This window comes from Pseudorca crassidens, chromosome 11, assembly GCF_039906515.1.
Source record: "Pseudorca crassidens isolate mPseCra1 chromosome 11, mPseCra1.hap1, whole genome shotgun sequence".
Classification (NCBI taxonomy): domain Eukaryota; kingdom Metazoa; phylum Chordata; class Mammalia; order Artiodactyla; family Delphinidae; genus Pseudorca; species Pseudorca crassidens.
The window spans coordinates 48,361,460-48,373,686 of record NC_090306.1 but is presented as its reverse complement, the minus strand read 5'-3'; positions in this window follow the sequence as shown (position 1 = coordinate 48,373,686).

Here is a 12,227-nt window from a genome sequence, read left to right as displayed (position 1 = left end):
TCTCTTATAGACTGCATATAATTGGGTCTTGCTTTTGTATCCAGTCTCACAATTTCTACTTTTGATAGGGGAAGTTTAGTCCATTTACAGTAATATAATTATCAATGTCACTGGATTTGTATCAAACACTTTTATTTTCCTTAGGTCTTAGTTTATTTTTTTTTCTGTTCCTCATTTCCTGCCATCTTTTGTGTTAAAAAATTTTTAGCATACCATTTAAATTTCTCTCCTGATTTCTAAAAAATTTTTGAAATTGTTATTTTCTGAAATGTTGGTCTAGAGTAGTAGTTTTCAACTGGTAACAGTATTGCTTCCCCACTCCCACCAGAGGACATTTGGAAATGTCTGGAGACATTTTTGGTTGTCACAGCCTGGGAGGACATTCAGGGTTCAGCCAGTCCTCAAATTAGCATTGGCTTTAGCTCTCAGCTTGGCTCTCCTAGGTCTCCCCATGCATGTGCATATTTTTCCAGTCAGCTGGCTCTGTGTGAAGAGCTTATTCCAGCCCTTCAATGGCTCTCTCATTTCCAGGCTCTCACTGCTAAATTTCTTTTTTTTTTTTCTTCCCATTTTTAAAGTCTTCCTTGAATTTGTTACAATATTGCTTCTGTTTTATGTTTTGGTTTTTTGGCCCCAAGACGTGTGGGATCTTAGCTCCCCGACCAGGGATTGAACCCTCACCCCCTGCATTGGAAGGCGAGGTCTTAACCACTGGACCGCCAGGGAAGTCCCACCTCACTGCTAAATTTCTGACTGGTCTGTTGCTTGCCCCAACCAGGGCCACAAGCGCAGCCTAGAAGAGCTCTGGGTTTTCCCTGTCCATGTCCTACCAAGTTTGCTACTTCTACTGGTAAGGTTGTGGTGTGTTTTTGCCTTCTGCCTGAAATTGTGCCCACCCCCCTCTGGCAGCAAAGCTGCTGACTTTCTGGCCAGCTCTGCTGAGTGAGGATGGCGGAGCAGTCTCAAGCAAGATCATAGATTCCTGCTGATCTCACTGGAAGAACTAGCAGTTTTTCATGAATAAATGATTCTCAATTTGTTGTTTACTTTTGGTTGATTTCCAGAGATCTTAAACCATTATTTTTGACAGTTTTGTCCAACTTTATACTTGGTTTTGGAGAAGAGGATTTGCCAACCTCTTCACTCCATGGTTAAAGTCCCCCTACTACTTTGGAGGTGAAGTTTCTGTCATAAAACCTGGCAACTTTAGGACAGCCATTTCTTTCCCAAAAGGGTAAACAGCATCCTTGAGGATACCTGGGACCATATTTCTCTGGAAATCAGAAGATAGAAGTTCTTTGAAAACTGTAGGCCCTCTGTCACCAGCATTCAAGCAAGTCTTTTTGACTTTGGGTTCAAGAACAACTGATTCTGAGCCCCAAACAGGGCTGTGATCCTTGAGGGACAAGTCCCTCAAAGTTGGCTGGTTTAATTTCCAGAGAATTAGTTTCCTAAGGTCTTACACTGTGATAGCCGCTCTCCCCAATATGTTAGTCTTCCCCATTCTCCCATCTACACACACACAAACACACACACAAACACACACACACACACACACACACACACACACACACACACACACACACCCCTGTACGTGAACATAGACATACCAGCAATTTGCTTTCTAGAGCAATCCAACTCTGGCCTCAGTGAGACCAGTAAACTATATCTGGGGTGCCCTAAGGTAGGCCTGGATGGGGCTGCTGCAGACATTCTCCAAGTGCCAAAATCCAGGGCCACACCTTACTCACTGGTTCAGTTGATTTGTGTTGAAGCACTACTGTGGGGGCTGGCACTGTGCTAGGGGCTGGGGATATGGTGGTGAGCATGCCACATATGGTTTCCACCCTAGAGGAACTTACAGTACCAAGGAGTAGACACAAATAAATAAGCACTTACAATAAAGTGTTATGGAAATAATGGCAGGAGAGGTACAGGCTGTTGATAGAAACTTATACAAGACAGGAGCACTTAATGTAGACTTGGGGGATCAGAGGAGGCTTCTTGGAAGAAGTAATGTCTGAACTGACTAGGGAATGAGTCAGAGTTAGGCAGGCAGCTAGTTTACACTGTGTATTATTCACAAATTTTCAAATCAAGCCTGAGTTTTAACTCGGCCTCCCACCCATTCAGCTTCCTTCTAGATCACCTCCTTTATTTTGCCTCCTTGCCTCACTCTACCTATATAATTTGGTATGTGATCTTTCAGGAATGTTGGCTAATTTTAATCCATCTGAGCCAGATGGATTTAGAAAGATAAGGATACAACAATAAAAACAATCCTTGACTTAATGATTGAGAAACAGAATCCCAAATTTCCTGACAGCTTCTGAGTATGATATGTAAAACCAGTTGAATGGGCATCTCTGGAAGAGATGCATGCCCCTGATGGGGGTTGGACTAGATCACCATGAATTCTAGTCCTGGTCTACCATTGAGTAACTGGGAGATGCTGGGCAAATTTCTTAATCTTGTTATTGTTTCTTTTTATTAGTAAAAAGAAAGGGGTAGGTCAGTCCCCAGTTGCCTTCCACCTCTAGTAAGAAGTAAATCAAGTTATTTTGCAAAGCTAAATACAACTAATCCAGACTGGGCAGTGTCATGGAAAGCAAGCTGAGGTCTGTACTAAAATGAGAAAGCGTCTACCTACAGTGCCATGGTAGAGTTTAGGAATAAAACTAGAAGGCTTGCACTCTACCCCAGCAGCTCTCTCAAGGAAGGGTGCTTTGTCAGGCATATTTTCCCCTTATAGCAATGTTGTTTATGTTGTTCTTAAGTGGATATCAAAGGGAGTGCTTGATTATACATTGAGTAAACCTTACCTGCGCTACAGATCCTGAGGTCTCATCTGCTTTTCTCATTTACCTTAAGGTTTGGTCATACCTTAAAACAAGTGAACAAACAAGCCAAACACATACATACATGCATGCACTCTTTTATTGTTTTTCCTTATTATATAAGCAATATATGCGCATTGTAAAAGACTAGAACACATGAATAACAAAAGTGAGGAAATAATAGCATAATTCTACCACTCGGAGATAACCACTATTAATATTTTTCTGGCTATACATTCAGAGTTTTCTTTATCATGTATATGCTTTAAAAATGGGTCATAAGGACTTCCCTGGTGGCCCAGAGGTTAAGAATCCCCCTGTCAATGCAGTGAACAAGGGTTCGAGCCCTGGTCTGGGAAGATCCCACATGCTGCGGAGCAACTAAGCCCGTGTGCCACAGCTACAGAGCCTGTGCTCTAGAGCCCGCGAGCCACAACTACTGAGCCTGCATGCCACAACTACTGAAGCCCACGCACCTAAAGCCCGTGCACCGCAATAAGAGAAACCATCACAATGAGAAGCCCACGCGCCGCAGCGAAGAGTAGCCCCCGCTCGCCGCAACTAGAGAAAGCCCGAGCACAGCAACAAAGACTCAACACAGCCAAAAATAAAATAAAGTAAATTAATTTTAAAAACAATTCTCTAAAAAAAATGGGTCATAGTGTTCTTATGATACTTTTTTCTCTTAATATATAAGTACTAAATATCTTTTATGTCATATTTAAATCACATAGTTTTTATTGTATTAATATGCCACATTTTATTTATTCTTAGCTGGTTTTATTCTTTCCACTTTTTAGCAATTATCCACAGCACTGCAAGGTGGTTAAATGTTTAAGTTGTTATTTTTACCTTAGGATAAATTTTTGAATAAAAATGCTGGTTTAATGGGCATACATAAATTATGTGGGTTTTTTAAATTTTTAATGAACTATGAAATTACCCTTAGCCCCCATAATCAGTGTATGAATACCCATGTCCCTGAGTTCTTGCTAACCTTGAACACTTACACTAAAAATGAAACAAAGCAGGGACTTCCCTGGCTGTCCAGTGGTTAAGACTCCACACTACCAATGCCAATGCAGGGGGCACAGGTTCTATGGGGGAACTAGGATCCCACATCCCATGTGGCCCAGCCAAAAAAAAGAAAAAGAAACAAAGCAAACAAGACACTTGGTCATAGCAAAGTCATTCTTGTTTTACTTGGCATTTCTTTAACCACTGAGAAGGTTAAGTTTCTTTTCCTAAGTATATTGATGCTTTTCTCTTTTATGAAGTGAGTATTCTCATCTTTTGCTTATTTTTCTGTAGAGTAATTTGAATGCCTTGCCTCATATGGGAATTAGGTTACCCAGATTCCTGGGACTCAAAGCCCTCTTCCGTAATGATAGGTGTTAAATGAGGTTTTGTGTGTGTGCATGTGAGTAAGTGTGTATCCTTAAGCATGGCATTTGTGAGTAGAAAAAATTTTTCTGAGACTACTTTGATTGTTAAAATTAATGTATGATTTACTAAAGTTGTAACTAAGAACGTATTTTTCTTTAATAATTGGTTCATTTTGTAAATCTATTACATCCATAAAATTTAGCAAATTTTATCAGTTTTTAAGGGGGAATTTGATTAATATTTGGTTTGCTAATTAAACTCCCTTGAGAAATTTAAACTGCATTTGTAAATTTAATGTATTTAACTTTCTTTGAAAATACAACTGTGTGATAAACAAACCTTAAATAATAAGCTTTATAAATCAAATAACAACATATAAATATGGCAAAGTCAAGTTATCTTAAACTTTCTAATATGGTTTATGAATTTAGCGCAATTTTCTTTTATCTTAAAATCACAAATCTAATAAATACTCGTTATACATTTAAAAATTGGAATTATAAGACAAATCTGTTAGTCTATTTGCTCTTTAATATACCAAATTCTCTTCCTTGTTTTAAATAAAGGAAACCCTCATTTTATTGTGCTTCACTTTATTGTACTTTGCAGATACTGTGTTTTTTACAAATTGAAGATTTGTGGCAACCATGTGTCAAGCAAGTCTATGAGCACCATTTTCCAACAGCATTTGCTCACTTCATGTCTCTGTGTCACATTTTGGTAATTCTCACAATATTTCAAATGTTTTTATTACTATTATATTTGTTATGGTGATCTGTGATCAGTGATCTTTGATGTTACTACTACCACTTATTGAAGGCTCAGATGATGGTTAGCATTTTTTTACCAATAAAGTAGTTTTAAATTAAGGTATGTACATTGCTTTTTAGACATCATGCTATTGCACACTTAATAGACTACAGCATAGTGTAAACGTAACTTTTATATGCACCAGGAAACCCCAAAATTCATGTGACTTGCTTTACTGCAATATCCACTTTGTTGTGGTGGTCTGGACCCAAACCTGCAGTATCTCTGAGGTATGCCTGTACTTAAAATACTAGATAGCTATAGACTATTCCCAAATTTAATTCAAAATAGTAATAACTCAGGGTTTGGTTTATTTGACCACCTCTATACTTAACTCTAAATCTCCTTAGACATTTACCTATGAAGGAGGAAATTATTTCCTCCGAAGTAATTCAACATTGCCCTGTTGGGTAGCTGAGGTTGTACGTAGACTTGAGACTTTGGGTGGGATAAGAATATTTATAGCTGTAGACATTGTCAAATGACAAATTAAACAATTTAGTAATGAGTTTGATGTCCTTTATTCAAGGGAAAACAATCCATGGATTGGGGGAGTACAGCGCCTCACAAACAGTGGAGCACCCTCCCCAAGGTATTTTGGGTAACAGTGAGTTTCACAAAACGTTACACAAGTTCCAACGTGGAAGGAAGGCATGGTTGATTGGGGTTGTATATCTGACCTTATTTAGAAGGAACAAGGAAATGAGTCCAGAGTCCAGAGCCGGCCTGATATATGGGATTGTCTGACTGGATACACTGTGTTTCTGCTCACATGGAACATTTACAGAAACATGAAAGTTTGCTGAGTTAGCACCCTGGACAGGAGCGGCTCCAGCTTGGGCCTGGAGGTTTATTTCAACACGTCTAGGATGAGTTTTCTCACAATGATGGAGTACTAGCATTACTAGAAGGCTCTTTTTTTCTTCTTTTATTTTGTCAAGGATTATCTTATTATTATTATATTTTTTAACATCTTTATTGAAGTATAATTGCTTTACAATGGTGTGTTAGTTTCTGCTTTATAACAAAGTGAATCATTTATATATATACATACGTCCCCATATCTCTTCCCTCTTGCATCTCCCTCCCTCCCACCCTCCCTATCCCACCCCTCTAGAAGGCTCTTTAATGTCCCTATGCCAGATAAGGAGCTCTCATACAATCCCCTGACCCTGCACTTGAGTGTACGACCCTTAATTTTCACATATGAGTTAAGCCTACACCCTCATCCACATTGCTTCACTAACTGATAGGATCCAGTGTATCATATCTAGTTATATTCTAGGCTGAATGATTTTCATATTCTTCCTATCTGTAGATAGGAAGTCCTACAGGTCTTACAGGTATTCAAATGACATCTGTTTGGATTCTGTAAAATCTATGTTTGTCTGATTCAAAGTTCAGAATTCTAACGCCATTCTTGTGACAACAGATAACACTTTTTTTTTCTTTTGGCCAAGGCAAATAAAACAAGATAAGTACAAAGCTTTAAAGTTACTGCAATAAATAATCACTGGCAATTACCCAGGTTTAGTTCAACCATAGAGTTCTCCTTTCCTTCTTGTCTCCCATCTTCTGCAAATCACCACAATCATATGTTATCACTTCACTGATAAATGTTGAATCCCTAGTTTGATTGGTTAGAGATTGGCTCTAAGTAGGGAGCTGATCTCAGAACCTGGAAATAAAGTTAGAAATAGGGACTTCCCTGGTGGCGCAGTGGTTAAGAATCCGCCTGCCAATGCAGGGGATATGGGTTCTAAGCCCTGGTCCAGGAAGATCCCACATGCCGTGGAGCAGCTAAACCCATGCACCACAGCTACTGAGCCTGCGCTCTAGAGCCCGTGAGCCACAACTACTGAGCCCATGCATCTAGAGACTGTGCGCCGCAACAAGAGAAGCCACCGCAATGAGAAGCCCATGCACCGCAACGAATAGTTGCCCCCGCTCGCTGCAACTAGAGAAAGCCCACGTGCAGCAACGAAGACCCAACCCAACACAGCCAAAAAATAAAAATAAAGTTAGAAATAATGTCCCTCTCTAAATGTGAGGTGAGTTATTTTAGAAATAACCCTACCCAAGAAATGGTTTGCTAGTGTCACGCTGAAGTGTCATGAGAAACTCCTGAGTTTTATTTGGGCGAGACAGGTCCCCAAGAAAGCAAGCCTGACATGTGATGTGTGTACATTACATGCATGCACTTACACTGCAACAAGTGTGAGTACGGGAGGGTTCTGACAGAGGGCTGACAGGTAACATGGAGCCTAGGAAAAGGTAGCCAAAGAGGAGAGCCATGCCAGATGGTCTGCTGCCCTACCCAGCAGAGAGGCTGTTCTAGCCCTAAGGGCTGCAGCTGACCCTCAGGACCCCATGGTTTTAGTGTGGAGAGAGAGAAGTTCACTCAGGGTACTAATTTGTTGGAAATATTCTTTAAAATCATCTCCTTCCTTTGTCTCTAAACCTGTTCTCACTAAACAACACTCTGATCAGTAATAGGGACTCCAGGTGTTCTTGGTCTCACCCAGAATAAGTGCTATGAAAATGACCTAGATAGCTTTCATACCCAGAAGTAGTTTCTCCTGGAAATTGGGTTCTTTGTTTGTAGATCAGCCTCTTCCCAGAGTTTTATCTTCTTGGGTAATAATGGCTGGAATTAGATGTAAGGACCAGCAAAGCTGAAATACAGAATTGGCTGAGGGATCCTTTACCATCAGAACCCACCAATAGGGTTCAGCCTGAGGCAAGTGACCAATTGACCTCCCTGCTGACTTTTCTTTAGCTATACTTTGACTATGAATCTGGCGAATGTAGAATTCAGGATCCGTAGGTTCTGATCTTTCAGTGGAATAAAACTAGATTTTATGGAAGCAGAAAGAAAAGTTCAGATGGGAAAGAAGTTGGTGATTGTATGGCAAATGGAAAAGCTATCATATAGGGAAAAGGTGAGTCTTGTTGAGGCTTTGGGAATAACTGGTTTCTGTTCATAGCAGAGACAAAAAGATCAGTAGCGTTTAAAGTTGCACATTGGGACTTCCCTGGTGATCCAGTGGTTAAGAATCCACCTTCCAATGCAGGGGATGTGGGTTCGATCCCTGGTCGGGGAACTAAGATCTCACATGCTGGGGGGCAACTAAGCCCACACGCCACAGCTACTGAGCCCGTGCACCTCAACAAGAGAGCCCGCGAGCCGCAAACTGCAGAGCCCACGTGCTCTGGAGCCCACATGCCACAACTAGAGAGAGAAAATCCGCACGCCACAGCTAGAGAGAAGCCCGCACACCACAGCTAGAGAGGAAAAAACCCTGCACGCCACAACTAGAGAGAAGCCCGCATGCCTCAACGAAGATCTCGCATGCAGCAACTAAGACCTGACGCAGCAAAAATAAATAAATAAATAAATAAATATAAAGTTGCGTGTTATTCCTAACAGAGCTTGCTCTTTGTGGGGTAGCCCATTGTCGTGGTGAAGCGCATGGTCCCTGGAGCCAGCTTGTCTAGGATTGAATCCTGGCTCCAACACTTACCAACTGTGTAACCTTGGGCAAGTAACTTAACTTCTCTGTGCCTTGGTTTCCTTAACTCTAAAATGAGTTGATGTGAAGATTAAATGAGATGGTGTACACGAAATGATTAAAATTGCATCTGACGTATAGTAAGATATGTTTTTATCATCTAATAATAATTGTGGAGTAGCTTCTTTCTCATGAATTAGATGGGAAAGAAAGCCAACCAGCAGCTTGTTAAGAAGCTGGCATAAAGAATGGAAGAAATGGTTAGCTAACTCTTAAGTCTGTAATCTTTTGTGAATAGTAAAGGGCACAGACTTTTGAGCCCATTCAAACAGGATTTATTGACATTTCCTTTAACCAGGAAATGCTTACATAGCACTTGTTAGGTGCCAGACACTGGTCTATGTGCCTTACAAATATTGACTCATTTAACCTTCCTTAAAAAAACTTGCTGTTATTAACAGGCCCATTCTACAGATGAGGAACCCAATGCGAGGAGAGCAGGGTTTCAACCCCGACTGTCAGGCTCCAGAGACATGTGGGATGCTGCCCATCTCCCCTCTTCAGACAGGATTGCAACTGCAGAGTAAGCGGACCAAAGAGGCTGGAGTCCAGTACTAACAAACAGTTCTGGTGCAAAACATTTTCTCACTTGTTTGCCTTGTTTAATTTTTTTCCTTCATCAGATTGGGACAAGAGAAGTTATAGCTTTCTTGACATGAATTGGGTTTAAAGTGTGAAGAATTTAATTTTCTTATTAGGATTATAAAGCTGGGAAACATAAACACCTGGGGTCACCAGGTCACTGCACTGCCCCAGCTTTGTAGCAAAGCTGTTACCGACCCTCTCGAGTCAGTCGGCACAACAAGGGTCCTTCTGCTCAGTGTCTTTCGAGCCACTAAAACGAGACAGTTCAGTTCAGAAGCAAAGGAAAGCTTAATTCTTTGATCAAAGAATGGTCAGGTGCGAGCCCTTCCTGTAAGTGAGGTTCTCCCCCCAAGGTCGTGGGTGGGGCTGCTTTTTAGGGATCTTAGTAGCTGGGAGGGGGCAGAGTTGTTTTTCTTTTGTTTTTTAATTGTTGTTTTGGGTCTTCATTGCTGCGCGGGCTTTTCTCTGGTTGTGGCGAGCGGGGACTACTCTTCATTGCGGTGCGCCGGCTTCTCATTGCGGTGGCTTCTCTTGTTGCGGAGCGCGGGCTCTAGGCACGCGGGCACATGGGCTCAGTTGTTGTGGCTCGCGGGCTCTAGAGCGCAGGCTCTGTAGTTGTGGCGCACGGGCTTAGTTGCTCCGGGGCATGTGGGATCTTCCCGGACCAGGGATCGAACCTGTGTCCGCTGTATTGGCAGGCGGATTCTTAACCACTGAGCCACCAGGGAGGTCGGGGGCAGAGTTTTTGCTTGACGGCACAGCTGGGCTGCTCATGCTCCAGATCACTGTGCCTGGTGCAGCACCTCTGCACACGGCACACGGCTGCCATCTTGAATTGCAGTGCCCTGTGCAGCGCTTCTCCACACGGTCTACCGAGCTGAGGTGTCAGGCGCAGCCATTACTCACTAGGAACTCTGGTCTGAAGTGCTGGCTGCAAGGCCTCTGCACGCGGCACCCTATGAGCGAGTAAAACAAGACGGACTCAAAGGAAAAGAAAAAAAAGTTGGACTTAATTTTGTTACCCAGATTCTTTTTTTATTTCCTGGGAATTGTTAATGGGCTTTGCTGGTGACAAAACCACAGTGAAGATAAGTGATTACTCTTAGTTATGTCAGGCAAATTAAGGGCTGCAACCACTTACTATACTTGACATTCTGTGCTGGTAGTGAGTATATAAGAATTAAATTTGGTAAATTCCTGATTAGCCTGTAGTGTGTTTCATTTTGAAGGTATATTACTGTCCTTGGCAAAGTTTCTTCTCCTTTTAGAACTTTTGGAGCCACAGAGATTGTTTAATAAGTTCAGTGTTGGTTTGTTAATAAGAAATTAAAGAGGGGGACTTCTTGAGGCAATGAAAACTCCATGTTCCTTTTACCTCTAAGTCTAACCTGTAACAGAATTAAAGGACAGGGACTGTGTATCTTTGTCTCTATGTTCTTAGCACCTAACACAATACCTGGCACAGAGTAGGTGCTCAGCTCATGCTTGTTCCATTCAATTGAATCTTGGGGTGCAACAGAAATGTGCTAGGTTAAATGCTCAGTTCAGAGAAAATACACTGACTCTTAGCTGAAATCCTCATAGCAATTATCTTTGGGTAGTGAGATTCTTGTGCTTTTTATTTCCTTCCTTATCATTTTGATATTTCTCCAAAACCACAGCTCTAGTCTTTGCAACAGATGACTGCTTATAGAAATGAGTGCCCTTCTCCTTATCTCGTTCCTTTTTAAATTGTGGTTTTTAATTTTACAAAAATTATATGGGCACAGCAGTCAAATAGTTGCTATGAAGAGGAAATGAGGACACCCTTTAGATTCTTTTAGTCAATTATTTTGGTATTTACCTCTATATATCTAAATAACATGCTTATGTTGCTTGTTTTTGATTTGTGTAGTTTCCGTTGATTTCTCTATGGGGAGATAAGACTTTAACCTGTTTCACCACTCCCATCCCACCCCCAGGTACATTCCAATCACCCTCATCCTTGCAGAAATTTGGCCAGATTGTTACTCAGTGTTGGCATTATGCTGACTTTGTAAATAATTGTTTTTGATTCTCTGCACAATATTTTATTTTCTCTAGAGTTAATAATTATCTTTATTGGTAACCTTTTGATGTTTTACCGCTAAATTGACCTTCTTCCCTTCTCCCTTCCCCCTCATCATTCATATTTAATTGATATTGGCTGGGTGCGGAACCCCGGAATGGAAAGCCCTTTCTTTCTGAAATTTTAAGGCATAGCTAGCTCCCTTCTCTTCTAGCTTTCATCATGGCTAGTGAGGAATCTGATGCCATTCTGACTCCTGACCCTTTACAAGAATCATGTTTCCCTCTCTGGATGTCTGCAGGATCTCTGTCCTTGCTGCTCCTTATTTTCACTCTGATATGCCCCAGTGCCAGAGCCAGGGTCTGCTTTCACCCACTGTGCTGGGTGCTCCCTGGGCCCTATCAATCTGGAAATTCATGTCCTTCGTTTCTAGAAAATCTTACTGAATTTTTCCTTGATAATTTTATACTCTTCACTATTTTTGTGCCCTCTATCTAGAATTTCTATTATTTGGAAGTTACACTTCTATGGTTTTCTTTTCTGCATTCTATGTCTTTGCCTTAGCCCTTCCACTGAGTTTTCATTGTGCTATTGTAATTTCCGAGAGCTCTTTTTTGTCCTCTGATTGTTCCTTTTTTTTAAGTGTTCCCTTCTTTATTTCTTTATTTTTATTTTTGGCTGTGTCGGGTCTTCGTTGTGGCATGCAGGATCTTCATTGTGGCATGTGGGATATTTTTGTTGCAGCAGGTGGGCTTCTCTCTAGTTGTGGTGCACGGACTTCTCTCTGGTTGTGGCGTGAGGGTTTTCTCTCTCTAGTTGTGGCGCGTGGGCACCAGAGCACATGGGCTCTGTAGTTTGCGGCATGCGGGCTCTCTAGTTGAGGCGCGCTGGCTCAGTTTTCCCGCGGCATGTGGGATCTTAGTTCCCCGACCAGGGATCGAACCTGCGTCCCCTGCATTGGAAGGCAGATTCTTTACCACTGGGCCACCA